Below are 12,832 nucleotides of genomic sequence, written 5' to 3' on the forward strand. Positions count from 1 at the left end.
CAGTTGGACGTGCCCTGAGCCACCATCCAGAGCCCGGGCTATGATGCCCTCGGACCTCACCCCAAATAATGGCTCCTGATGTAGGGACCCCACTTCCGTGGTTTCACTCCCTCCTTCCCTACATCATTTATCCACTCTGTCATTCATTCCCCCGCCTCTTTCCTTCCCCTCCACCCCTTCCATCCTCCCTCCCTCCCTCCCTCCCTCTTTCCCTCACTCCTATCCTCCCTCAGGCCCTCCCTCATTCAGCAGAGGATCTGGGGGCCCTGCTGTGTACTGAGCACTGGGGCTTCATCAGTGAGCACCCTCCCAACCCACGCAGTCACGTCCACTGTGGGAGGTGACAGGGGCCAGTCCTCAGGGTGAGCAGGGGTGATGAGCACCAGGAATCTGCTCCTGAAAACAGAGACCAGTTGCACAAAGAAAAGAATGGAGAGACCCATGCTTAGCACTTCCTCTAGAAAAATCTAGTCCTGAAAAGTAAGTATGTCCTAGACTTAACGCAATGTGAGTTCTCATGGCAGGTACGCACTGATTCCTAGAACCAACGAAGAGTAAATCATCCAGTGTTGATGGGGGTTTGTGACACACCTTTTCTGACCAAATGACAGCGATTTAGCCAACATCTCCAGGGCCTCTGCAATCCTCTGATTCTTCCATCGACCTCCTTGGGAAGCTCTGTCCTGTTGTCTTCCTCATCGCCTGCCTCTTCTGGAACCCTTCTGTGGCCTCCCCACCAGGGCCACCCTCACCGGGATTTCCCGTGACCCGTGGCTAGGTGCCCGCATCCTGTGCTGGGCCCCACGAGCCCCGTGCTTTGTGCAAGGCCTGTGTGCTCACTCTGGGTCACTTGGCATCTCCCCTTGCAGCGGGCTGCATCTTCCTGTGCTGGGTCTCCTCTGAGCAGTCTGTGAGGTCGGACTGTGCCCATGTCACGGGCACCGAAGTGCAAGTCTAGAAGGTCCAGGTGACCCACTCCCAGTCCCAGCGTGTAGAGCCTGGGCCCAGGGGTGGTTCCCGAGCAGAGGAGGACTTGGGCCCAGGGGGCTTGAGGGAGGGCATGGCATAGTGAACCTGCAGAAAGAGAGCGAGCACTGTGGCGGCCTGGTGCTCAGGCCTGCTGGGAGACCAGGTCCCACATGCACTGGCTCTGTCCCCAGGACTGGAGGCCATCAGGGTATCCACACTCCCAGGCTGCAGGCTGGCAGTGACTTGCAGGGGGGAGGCACCGCTGGTGCAGGAGAGAGCCCTCCACAGGAAGGAGGGGGCAGGCGCTCCCCCAGCAGCTAGAGGAACTCAGGGTGTCCACACTCCCAGGCTGCAGGCTGGCAGTGACTGGCAGCGGAGGAGGCACTGCTGGTGCAGGAGAGAACCCTCCACAGGGAGGATGGGGCAGGCGCTCCCCCAGCAGCAGGTGCATTGGGGAGGGCTGAGGGGGCATCAGCAGACAGCAGTGGCTGCAGCTGGGGTCTCCACACAGGCCCCTGCTTCAGGCCCAGCACGAGATTGGATGGCCTTTGTCCCCGAAACACAAAGTCTGGCCCAGGACCCCTCCCTCAAGCCCCCACTCCCAATCCTTTGTACTCAGCTCAAGTGACAAGAAATGGCCAATAGTTTAGGTGGTGTTGGGTGCACAGGGACATTTGTTTTTCTGGCCCATGCTGTAACACTGCTGGCATTTTAAAGATCTCAAGGCTTTGATTCAAAAACTGTAGGAAGATAGCTTTGTAGCTTTCTGGAAACCTGCCTCTGTGCCTTGCAGCCCTCCCACCCCACCAGCTCTGCTCAGAATCCCTCCAGGCCACAGACCCACAGTCTTGGGTCCTCAGATGGCCCAGACGATGTGATCCAGGTGGGGCAGCAGGACACACTGCGGATTTCAGCAAACCCCGCCCCCCAGAAAGTGAGGGTACCACTGGGCGAGCTGTCTGAAAACAGCCAGGTCAGGGTTCCAGGAAGACACCAGAGGCACAGGAGGAACTGGGGAGCATCTGAAGGTCAGGTGGGGACAGTCAGAGCTTCCAGGCCCTATTCCCCAACACTCCTCATCACTCAGCCTTTCTTCCAGTGAGTCTGCTTGGTTTCTATTTGCCCCAACTGTTACCCGTTGCCCTGGGCAGCATAGACTCACATATGCCTTTAAATGTTTAGGACATCGAATGCCCTCCAGTAGCCACCTCACTATAGTTGGTGGTAAGCAAGAAGTCACTGAGGTCTCCATGGGTCTGGACTTGGTGTTTCCCTCTTCTGAGATGGGGACACCTGTGGGAGGAGCAGGTGGCCAGCTGGGGGGGGGGGGTGCAGGCACCTGACATGGACGGATGGGGTAGGTGAGGCCCGAGGCCCCGGGGGGGTGTGTCCGGCATCTGGACTGAACAGGTCTTCAAAGCTGCAGATTGGTTGGTATCATCTTCAGGCTGAGAAGGAAGATGAGGGGAGCAGAGGGGAGCAGAGGAGGCTCAGCTTAGACAGGAGAGGGCTGAGCCACTCCGTTGGGGGAAAAGTGGGTCAGGTCCAGGCTCATGGGGACAGACCTTAGGCCACTGTGTTACGTGAAATAAGCCAGTCCCTAAAGGACAGATACTGGAGGACCCCACTCGTGAGGGACGGACAGCACTCTGATTCATAGAGATGGAAGGAGCTGCTGGGTGCCGGGGCTGGGGAGGGGGAATGCGGGTTAGGGTCTCGTGGGTAGAGGTTCAGTTTGGGATGACGATGAAGTTGTGGCGATGGATGGAGGTGACAGGTGCAGAGCAGTGAATGTACGTATTGCCACTGAATTGTACCCTGAAACGTGCTTAACAGTATCAGTCGTATGTCCACTACACCACAATAGGAAAGTAGTGAGTCAGGAGGACGGTGCCATCGCGAGTCCCAGGAGGGCCTGGAGCAGGGATCCTGTATCTTGGTTCTCGCTCTCACGCTCTGCCCCTTGTTGGTGACCGAGCGCACAGTAGGCACTCAGTGAATGCTTGCTAACACATAGTGCAGAGAGAGTCCACAAGTGCAAACCCTCCAGTGGGCACTGAGGGACCCCAACAGGACGCGCATCCAGACGGAGCCAGTGCCCACATCTCACAAACACCAGCACAGAGATAGCCATTTAAAACCAAGGCAGGAACCAGAAATAACCCAGAGGTGCTAGCGGTCACAGCCTCTGGCAGTCAGGGGACTGGGGGTCTGAGAGGTGGCTCGGCGCACCCCTGACCCTGAAAGCCCATGGCTGCCGCGAGGTGCAGGGACTGGGAGGAAGACCCAGCCAGGGCCCGTTCTGGCTCCAAGGCTGCTGCAGGGCCGCTCCCAGCCCACCAGGCCGTGTCTGTTTAGAACCAGGGAGAAAACCTTTTCCCTCAATTGTTCTTTTTAAAGATGGTTGCTCAGCATTGACACAGAAAAACATTTGACATAAAACTGGAGCCGTTCGCAGCTGCAAATGACCCAGAAATGATCGAAAGGCACCGACCACAAAGAAAGGAACTTGTGCCCCAGGCAGGCCTCCTGTGCATGGGGGCAGCTGGGGGCCCTGGACGTGCCCGAGCGGGCAGTGCTGGACTCCACAGTTGAGGGGACAGAAGAAGGAATCTGCTCTTATGGCTCCGCTCAGAGAGGCCACCCTGACGGAGACGGGGCGAGCCCCTCATGCGTTCTGGATGTCCTGGTGATTCTTGGGCACTGCCCGAATCTCAGCATCTTCATGACCTGGGTGGGGGGAGGACAGCCCAGCAGCCTCAGGTCCCACGTGGCCTCCGGGGCTTGGTGGGCTTGTGGTTCAGGTGGCTCTTGTCAGGCCACATGGCCTCCATCCCATTGGCCAGGTCGACCCCCATTGCCTGGTGACAGGCCAATGTCAGTCAGTGAACCTCCACCACTGACCCCCCCAAAAAGGCCCCCATATAGTAAAAGTTGCCCTGGTGCCTGGGGGTGTGGGCCTGGGACTGCGGCCGGCGCGCGAAGCGGAAGTTCTCATTGGCCACCCAGTAGAAACTGGGGTACAAAGTGACAAAGGGGGGGGACAGGATCTCCACACCCACATGGTCGCGGAACTTCATGTCCACATCCGCGCACACCAGGTCGTCCACCTCACGGAGGAAGCACTGCTCACAGAAGCGGCTGATCATCGCCATGTGCTGCATGGACACATCCTGCCAGCGCGGGGCGCCGCGGACCTCGAGGACCACCACCCTCCGGCCTTCCCGGAGAGGCACACAGGCCCGGCAGCTGGTGGTTCGTGAAGACGTACTAGGGGACCCTGTGTCCACCATGAGGCACCGCGGACCTCGAGGACCACCACCCACTGGCCCTCACGGAGGGGCACACGGGTATGGCAGCTGGCTGATCGCTGAGACGTACTAGGTGACGCTGTGTCCACCATAAGGACCACCGCCCTCCGGCCCTCCCAGAGGGGCACACAGGCACAGCAGTCAGCTGGTCAGTGAAGACGTAGTAGGTGACCCTGTGTCCCACCATGAAGTGCTTCTTCGCCGTCTGCAGGACTAGCTCCAGGAAGACCACATAGCTACGGGGACAGGGGACAGGGTTAGAGGAGGGTCACTGCCAGAGGCTGGCAGCAGGACCCCGAAGCTGAGGGCCATAGACCTGTGTACCTTCTTCAAGGGGGCAGGCCCTGGGCTGCTTTAAGCAACAGCCACTCTCCTGGCCTCTCCTGAGTGAGTCTGCCCATGGGGCCTCCCTACCTTCTGCTCCCAGAGATGGGGGCCGTCAGCACCCCATCTTACAAAGGGGTGCCTAAGGCTTAAGAGGTTGGAAGCCCATGCAACCCCACATGGGCTCTAGCATGCTGGAGCCAGGAACACTCCCCCTGGGCTGAGCTCCCAGGCAAACCCCCAGGTCCTGTCCCCACCTGCCAGGAGCGGAGCACCTTGGGGCACAGCCCTTGTTTCTATGCCCTACAGTCTGGGTAGAACCAGCAGGGCCGGCCACCAGCCCCATTTTGTTTTGAGTGGAATGTCACCGGCCCCCACAGAGCTGTCTCCACCTCCTGTAGGGTCCTCCCTTGAAGGCTACTGGGCATCTTGCTGACAAGGTCCTCAGTAAACCCCTGGTATTCCTAGGAGGAGTCACCCTCAAACTCCCCCAGGTCAGGAATCAGGTCCAGCCCATGGTCAGGGAAGGGGAAAGAGGACCTCTGGAAGAAGAAGGAGCTTGCTTAGGCCCCAGCCTTGAATCCAAGGGTGTAAGCTTCCAGGTCCAGGTCTACATCTCCCCAGACAAGAAGTTGGGAGTCTTGTCCAACCACCTCACATGGCTGGTCCCCCTTTGAGGGGACTACCTGCTCCCCACCATAGGGACAGCAGCTCCCCCAGCATCAGGCAAGTTTGGTGAGCCCCTCTGAGACTGATTTTTTATGCAGACACTAAGGCTACGTCCTTACACCTGCCCCATCACGGGCAGGTTAGCAAATTGCTCACATTGGGAAGGCGGGCACTACATTTAAATAGCAGACAGGCACATTCAACCAGCAGACGTGAGTCAGGTCATCAGGGGGCAATTCGGGGCCCAGCCAATGGGGAAACAAGCCAAACATGAAGCAGGGGGAGAGAAGAGTGCTCCTGGCAGAGGGCACAGTGAATGCAAAGTCTTAGACTCAGGCCTGAGGCACATGTGGGACAATCACACCCCTGGGTGGCCCACGGAGGGGCAGGCCGTGGTGGGAGGGGTGAGGCTGGAAAGGATGGGCAGGAGGGGAGCAGACCACAGAGAGGCCCAAATGTTATGCGTCGAAAAGATCACTCTGGTTATTGGAGGAGAATGGGCTCTGTGCAGAAGAGGACAGGGAGACCCCTAACCCTAACCCTAACCCAACCATAACCCTAACAACCTGTAACACCAACCCTAACCACTAATACCAACCCCAATGAAATCATCACAAAATCGGCAAATACATTCCTACACCTGTCTTAAAATAGATGTAAGAAGCCTGATCAGAAAAATTGCAAAACTAGAGCTCTTAAATATATTGTACATCATAAGTGTCTCTTCACAAACATCTCAAAGGTTGTTCAATATACTGAAAACAAGCAATGTTATACTCCGCCCTAAATGTTTAAGTAAAAACATGTGGTCACATTAATTCATGCAGAAAAGGTTCTAACCAAAATCCAAAGTCTGTTGCTGATATAAACACTCATGAAAACAGGAATAAGGGGTAATTTTTTTCAATAAACCTATAGCAAGCACCATGCTCGAGTCTGAAGACTGACAGCTCTACTCTGAAATCAGGAACAAGGACAGGATGCTGGCTTTCACAGCAGGACAGACACTGTGTGATTCCACCTGTATGAGGTGTCTAGAGACAGAAAGTTGAACGTGGCTGCAGGGCTGAGAGGAAAGGGGAATGGAGAGTTGGTGTTTCATGCATAGCCTCCCTCGGGGAGAAAGAAAAAGTTCTAGAGAATGATGTACAACCGTGTGAACTCAGCTAAGGCCAGAGAACTGTGAACCTGAAATGTTTTAAGTGGTAAATGTTACTATGTTTAGTCACAGTGAAGAAATGAAGGACTGATGCATGTCACCACGTGGACGGACACCGAAAACAGCCCAAGCGACATAAGCCATCCAGAGAGGCCACCCAGATTGGAGCCATCTGTGCTCCTTAAATCCATCAGAGTTGTGCAAGTACGGGCAAGTCTCGGGAGCAGTTGCAGAAGAAGAAAACTGGATCCGAATGGAGCAGGACATTTCAGACAGCGGGGCAGGTGGCGACAGTTCAAGTGGACCTGTGGTCTGGATTATAATATGGAAACCATGATGATTTCCTCGTTCAGGGCTATGTGGTGGTTCCGCGGGAGCGTGTCCCTGTTCGGGGTAAAACGCACTGAAGTATCCCGTGTGAAGTGGCAAATGTGGTAAAGAAACGACAGCTGGGGAGCCCAAGTGTGGAGATAAAGCGTATTTGTGCTGCTGTGACAGGTTCACTGCACCTTGAAATCACCGCAGAGTCAGGTACTCTTAGGAACAACCAGGTCAGCACCAGGTCACAGGAGCAGAGACCATATCAAGTCCTCCCAGACCCGGTTCACCCACCACGGAGAGGCCACTCACCAGGGTAGGAGGCCACACGTTAGCAAGAGACTCGTGGGAGGATGACATCGGGGGGCCCCTGTGTCTCCGGTGCAAGAGAAGCAGCAGGATCTGGAATTCGAATTTTCCACAACGCTCCACCAAAAACTGGTTAGAAATGTGAAAATGCATGAAGGGAAGGCTCAGACAAGTGGACTGGGGTCGTCAGAAGGGGCGCTGGGCGGGGAAGCCAACTGTCAATTACAGACCCCACATTAGAAGCCCCACAGCAGAGACTCATCAGTCACAGGCCCCAAAGGGGAAGACGCGGGTTTTACCTCCTCCAAGAAGTCAACACCCCTGCAGCTCAGTGGGTGAGAACCCTCCATCACCCCGAACCCCGCTTTTCTCCAGAACAACGCTCCCAACTTCCTCCTCCTCCTCCTCCATGAAATACTGAACAGGGGACAGCCCTGCTCTCGGACACCTGTGAGACACCGATGACAGACGGCGAGGGAGACGGACAGCCCTGCCCTCGGACACCCGGAGACACTGACGACAGACGTCGAGAGAGACGGACAGCCCTGTCCTCGGACACCCGGGAGACACCGACGACAGACGTCGAGAGAGACGGACGGCCCTGTCCTCGGACACCCGGAGACACTGACGACAGACGTCGAGGGCGGCACGCGGAGACCGGAAGACACTCTGCGCTCGGGGAAGAACCGACGCCGTGAGAACACCTGCTCTCCCCACGCCGTCTGTCTGCAGAGCGCGCGCTGTCGCTACCGAACCTCCAGACGCCGAACCGACTGCCCGGACCGGGTGTGGACGCCGGAGGACCCTGCGGGGCCGAGGCCGGGGGAGCACGAGCACCGGGTGGGCGGCCGGAGGCTCCCTGATGGCAGACGCCTGCGGAGCCCCCGGAACCGGATCCGTGTGCGCGTAAACACGGACCCGCGGACCAGCCCAGCGGATCCGAGCCCAGAGAGGGGAGACCCCACAGCCCCTCGCGCAGCCCCACCAGGGACCCCACGGCACCGCACAGAAACCACGGAAACCCCACCGTCTACACTGCGCGCCCTGCCTCCGCGGGCTCCTGTGAGCACGGACCCCTCGGCAGTCCCCGCTCAGGCGGCTTCTCCTCACCTTCTCCTCCCGCGGCGGGTCCTGAGGAGACCCGGGTCCTGTGGGTGTGCACGCGGCCGAACGTCCTCCCGAACTGTCCGCAGCGGGTCCTGAGGAGGCCGGGCTCCTGCCTGCGTGCACGCGGCCGAACGTCCTCCCGAACTGTCCGCAGCGGGTCCTGAGGAGGCCGGGCTCCTGTCAGCGTGCACGCGGCCCCACGTCCTCCGGAAGTGTCCGCAGTGGGAGCGGCTCCGGTTACTACAGGCGGACAAGCCGGGCTGAGCACGCAGGCCCCGCCCGGGTCAGGGAGCTGTGCTCCGGCGCCCCCTGCGGGCGGCGCAGGTAGTGCAGGAGGCAGCGCAGAGTATGGTGCACTCAGTACCACGGATGCACCTGTCCCCTTCCCGGGTCCAGCCGAACCCAATAAACCTTGGAAATTTCTAACTGAAATGGAGTACAATATCCCGGCTTCTCCAGAAATACTTAAGGAACAATGACTTGGAAACCATATACTATGAAATGAAATGTAGACAAAACCTTTACAACTTCCACCGAAATTCACTCAAAATTGTACGTAAATTTAAAATATACAACTATCAAAATATCAAAAAGAAAACATAAAAGAAAATCTACATTACCTTGGGTTTGGTGATGAGTTTTTTTATATAAGATTTTATTTATTTACTTGTCAGAGACAGAGAGTACAAGCAGGGGGAGGGGCAGGCAGAGGGAGAGGCAGACTCCCTGCTGAGCAGGGAGCCCAATGCCGGACTCGATCCCAGGACTCCAGGATCATGACCTGAGCTGAAGGCAGATGCTTAACCCACTGAGCTACCCAGGCATCCCGGTGATGAGTTTTAATACACAGCACCAAACACCGATCCAGAAAAAAAAATTGATAACGTGAACTTTATAAAATCAAAACTTCTGCTCTGTGAAAGACCTTGCTCAGAGAACAAAAAGACAACCCAAAAACTGTGAGAAAATATTTGCAAAACACACATTTGATAAAGGATCTGTATTCAAAATGTTCCAAAAACTCTCAGAACTCAACAGTAAGGATACAAATAACCTAATTATCAATGGGTAAATATCTGAACAGACACCTGGACAAAGAAGATGTACAGATAATAAGCAGGCTCTACATCCTCTATCATTAGGAAGTTACCAATTTAAACAACAGTGAGATAGTGCGGCACACCTATGAGAAATGCTAGAGTCCAGAAAATGAGGGTACCAGTTGTTCAAGGGTGAGGAATGACACGAACACTTCTTCATGCTGGGGATACCCATACGGCCACTTGGGAAGACAGTTTGGCAGTGTTTCCAAGGCTAAATAAATGTCACCTGAATATCCAACAATCACACTTCTAGTATTTAGACAACTGCCTTGAAAACCTGTTTCCTCACCAAAACTAGCATGCAATTATGCACAGTAGCTCTATTCATCATAGCTAAAAACTTGAAGATCAGGGTGTCCTTCCACAGATGAATCCATAAGCAAACTGCGGTGCATCCACGTGAAGGGCGCCAGGAGGCCCCACCAGTCTGCAAGAAGGGTGCCCATGGGGATGGCTGGGCCCCTGCACCCAGTCCTGTGTAAGTCTACACGTGTCTACTGAGTGCTCTCATGGGTCAGGGCTTTGCTGGCACCTGGAGCTGCCCAGGCAGAATGGGGCCAGCAGCACTCTTCCCAGATGGGAGAGTGGAAAGAACATTACATGACCTCTGACACCCTCCACAGCCCTTGACTGGGGTTGGGTTGGATTTGAAACACTCAGTGACCAGGTAGACATTTCACTTTTCTGTTAGAGCCCAGGACTGAGGGCAGAAAACCAGTGCTCCAGCTCAACCCCGGACTCATGTGTGACCCTGGGCAAGTCCTGTCCACCCTGGAAGCCCAGGGAGATGGAGGAGGAGGAGAAGAGGGCCAGTTATGTTGGAACTTAACCCTGACCCTGACCTCAAACCCCTAACCCCAGACTCTGACCCTAAGCCCAAACCCGAATCTCTACACCTTATTTCCTAACCGCATACCACAACCACCTGATCCGCACTATTGAAGATCTATGCCGTAAACTGAGCATGTAGCCCTTTGTGATAACGTGTGACTATGACAAGCTGTCTTATTTTCTCTGCCTGTGGGAGATCACCTCTATGTTCAACAGTTCTCAGGACAATAATCTTCCAGTTGTTTTGAGATCTTGTTTATTTTCTTACTGTTCCTTCTTTATCTAAATGTAGGTTAAAAAAATACTGTAATTTGATTTCTGGATTTATATGCAAATAATAATAATTCTGTTTATTTTAAAAACTAAATTATGACATATTTCTGACATACAAAAGTATAAAGCACAATTTAGTAAACACACGTATTTCATCACCTTGCTTTGGATTAGGGTTACCTTACAACACAAGTAACCACTACCCTTTGGGGGGTTTATGATTTCTGTAACTGTATGATAAATACTGTTCCCTATGTTACAAAACATTGTACATTATATATGTGTTATTGCTTTATAAAATGTTAAAACATATACATGACATCATAACCCAAACCTTTACATTTAATGTCTAAAATGTTTCATAAATTGACAATAACTTGATTATAGCTCTTTGGATTGTTAAGTCAGTTCAACGGGGACTATAAATGTAACTCATGTCATTGTTAAGCGTGTTATCTATATTCATACCAATAGCTCCTTGGTATAGCAGAATGCTGAAGAGTGTTCCTGTCATCAATGAAGTTTCTTTAGGAAGAGAAAATTCTGATTTTTGTTTTCATGAAATGTATTCTGGAAATTCTATTTTCATTTTTAATCAGAAGGCAAGAACAGATGGTCAGGTAACATGATGAAAAGAAGTTACTAAATTTCTCCAGTTGCGGCTTTTTCTTACTTGTACAAAACAAATAAACAGTAAGAAAGGTGTTGGTCCAGTAAAAGCAAACAAAACAGCTCACAAATATGAGAGGAGGTTTCAGGAGAGCATGATCGAGACTGGACAGCACTGCGGACATTCTGAGCCGTTTTGTGGTGTCTGTAACGGATAGTCACCATGTAGATACTATTGCATCTAAACCAGGGAGAGAAAGAACAAATCTCGAATGGATGTAGAGAGTCTGTACTGGAGCCAGGCCCACTTAGAGTGGCTTGCAGTAATAGTCACTGCCTGAATGTATCGTGCAGGGCAGTCGTGCGCAGAGAAATACTCAGGGGAACTCTGAATATACAGCACGATTCTACATCCAGTATCCCCGTCTCCATGGCTAGGGAATGAAAGAATGTACAGGAAATTGGCCTGATTTCTTTTTTATTATTGTTACAGTTGGGGGTGACAGTTTATACATCCTAGCAGGGGACTGCATGCTTTGAATTTCCTACTGGTGCCAAAGGAGGGAGAACTTGGGATTTCTTATCACTTTGCCCAGAGTTGAGGCACAGCGAGAAGAATGAGGAGGGAAGCCTGAAAGCTGACCGCAAACAATGGGGGAAAAAAGAGTTTAACTTATTATTGCAACTATCCACCCATCAGAATAGCTACGATTTTACAAGTGGCCGTAGCAAATGTTAGCAGCAATGCAGAAAATTCACCACTTGTATACATCTAGTTGTAATGTAAAATCTTGCAATCACTCCTGGAAAAGAGTTTGGCAGTTTCTTCACAAAGAACTTCACGTACAATTACCACATAACTCAGCAGTAGCACTCCAGGGAATTTATCCCACAGAAATGAAAAATTATTTTCACATAAAAACCTGTACGCCACTGTAGATAGCATTATCAACTATACCAAATCATGGGAACAGCCCAAGTGTCCATCAACTGCTGAATGCACAAAGAAGATGTGGTGTATATATAATGGAATATTACTCGGCCATAAAAAAGAACATAATCTTGCCATTTGCAAGGACATGGATGGAGCTAGAGAGTATTATGCTAAGCGAAATTAGTCAGTTAGAGAAAGACAAATACCATACAATTTCACTCATATGTGGAATTTAAGAAACAAAACAAATGAGCAAAGAGAAAAAAGAGAGAGGGAGGCAAACCAAGAAACAAACTCTTAACTATGGAAAACTAGCTGATGGTTACCAGAGGGGAAGCGGGTGGGGGATGGGTGAGGCAGGTGATGGGGATTAGGGAGGGCACGTGTTATGACAAGCACCAGGTGTTGTATGGAAGTGTTAAATCCCTCTATTGTACACCTGAAACTAATATTACACTGCAGGTTAACTGGATTTAAATAAAAACTTTAAAAAGTAATAACTTATGTGCAGAAGCAGGAAAAAAAAGGAAAAATTCAAACAAACAAACCCTGTAACCTAACGTTAATAGCAGGGTCCTTCATAATAGCCAAAAACTGGAAACGACACAGACATCTTTCAATAGATGAATAGCTTAAACAAACTTTGGTACATCCGTATAACGGAATATTTTCTGCAAACAGAAGAGCAAAGTATTGGCACACACCGCAAATTCTACGAAGCCAGGGAATTATTTTGAGTGAGGAAAGCCAATCCGAGAAGGTTACATACTCTGATTGTGTTTATGTTACATTTTTGCAATGACAAAATACAGAAATGGAGATGGGACTAGTGCTGTTAGGGTTAAGAGGGGAGAAGGGGTGACAGGGGAGAGGATGTGCCTAAAGGGGCAACATGAAGCGTCCTTGCTTAGACGGA

The 12,832-nt window shown here is 52.3% G+C and overlaps 1 pseudogene; it reads right to left on the reverse strand.

The window, feature by feature from the left end:
* Positions 1 to 3,496: 3,496 nt before the first annotated feature.
* On the reverse strand, positions 3,497 to 9,441 carry LOC113242647 (histo-blood group ABO system transferase 2-like; annotated as a pseudogene).
* Positions 9,442 to 12,832: the final 3,391 nt, after the last annotated feature.

This window comes from Ursus arctos, unplaced genomic scaffold (genome assembly GCF_023065955.2).
Source record: "Ursus arctos isolate Adak ecotype North America unplaced genomic scaffold, UrsArc2.0 scaffold_14, whole genome shotgun sequence".
Lineage (NCBI taxonomy): Eukaryota > Metazoa > Chordata > Mammalia > Carnivora > Ursidae > Ursus > Ursus arctos.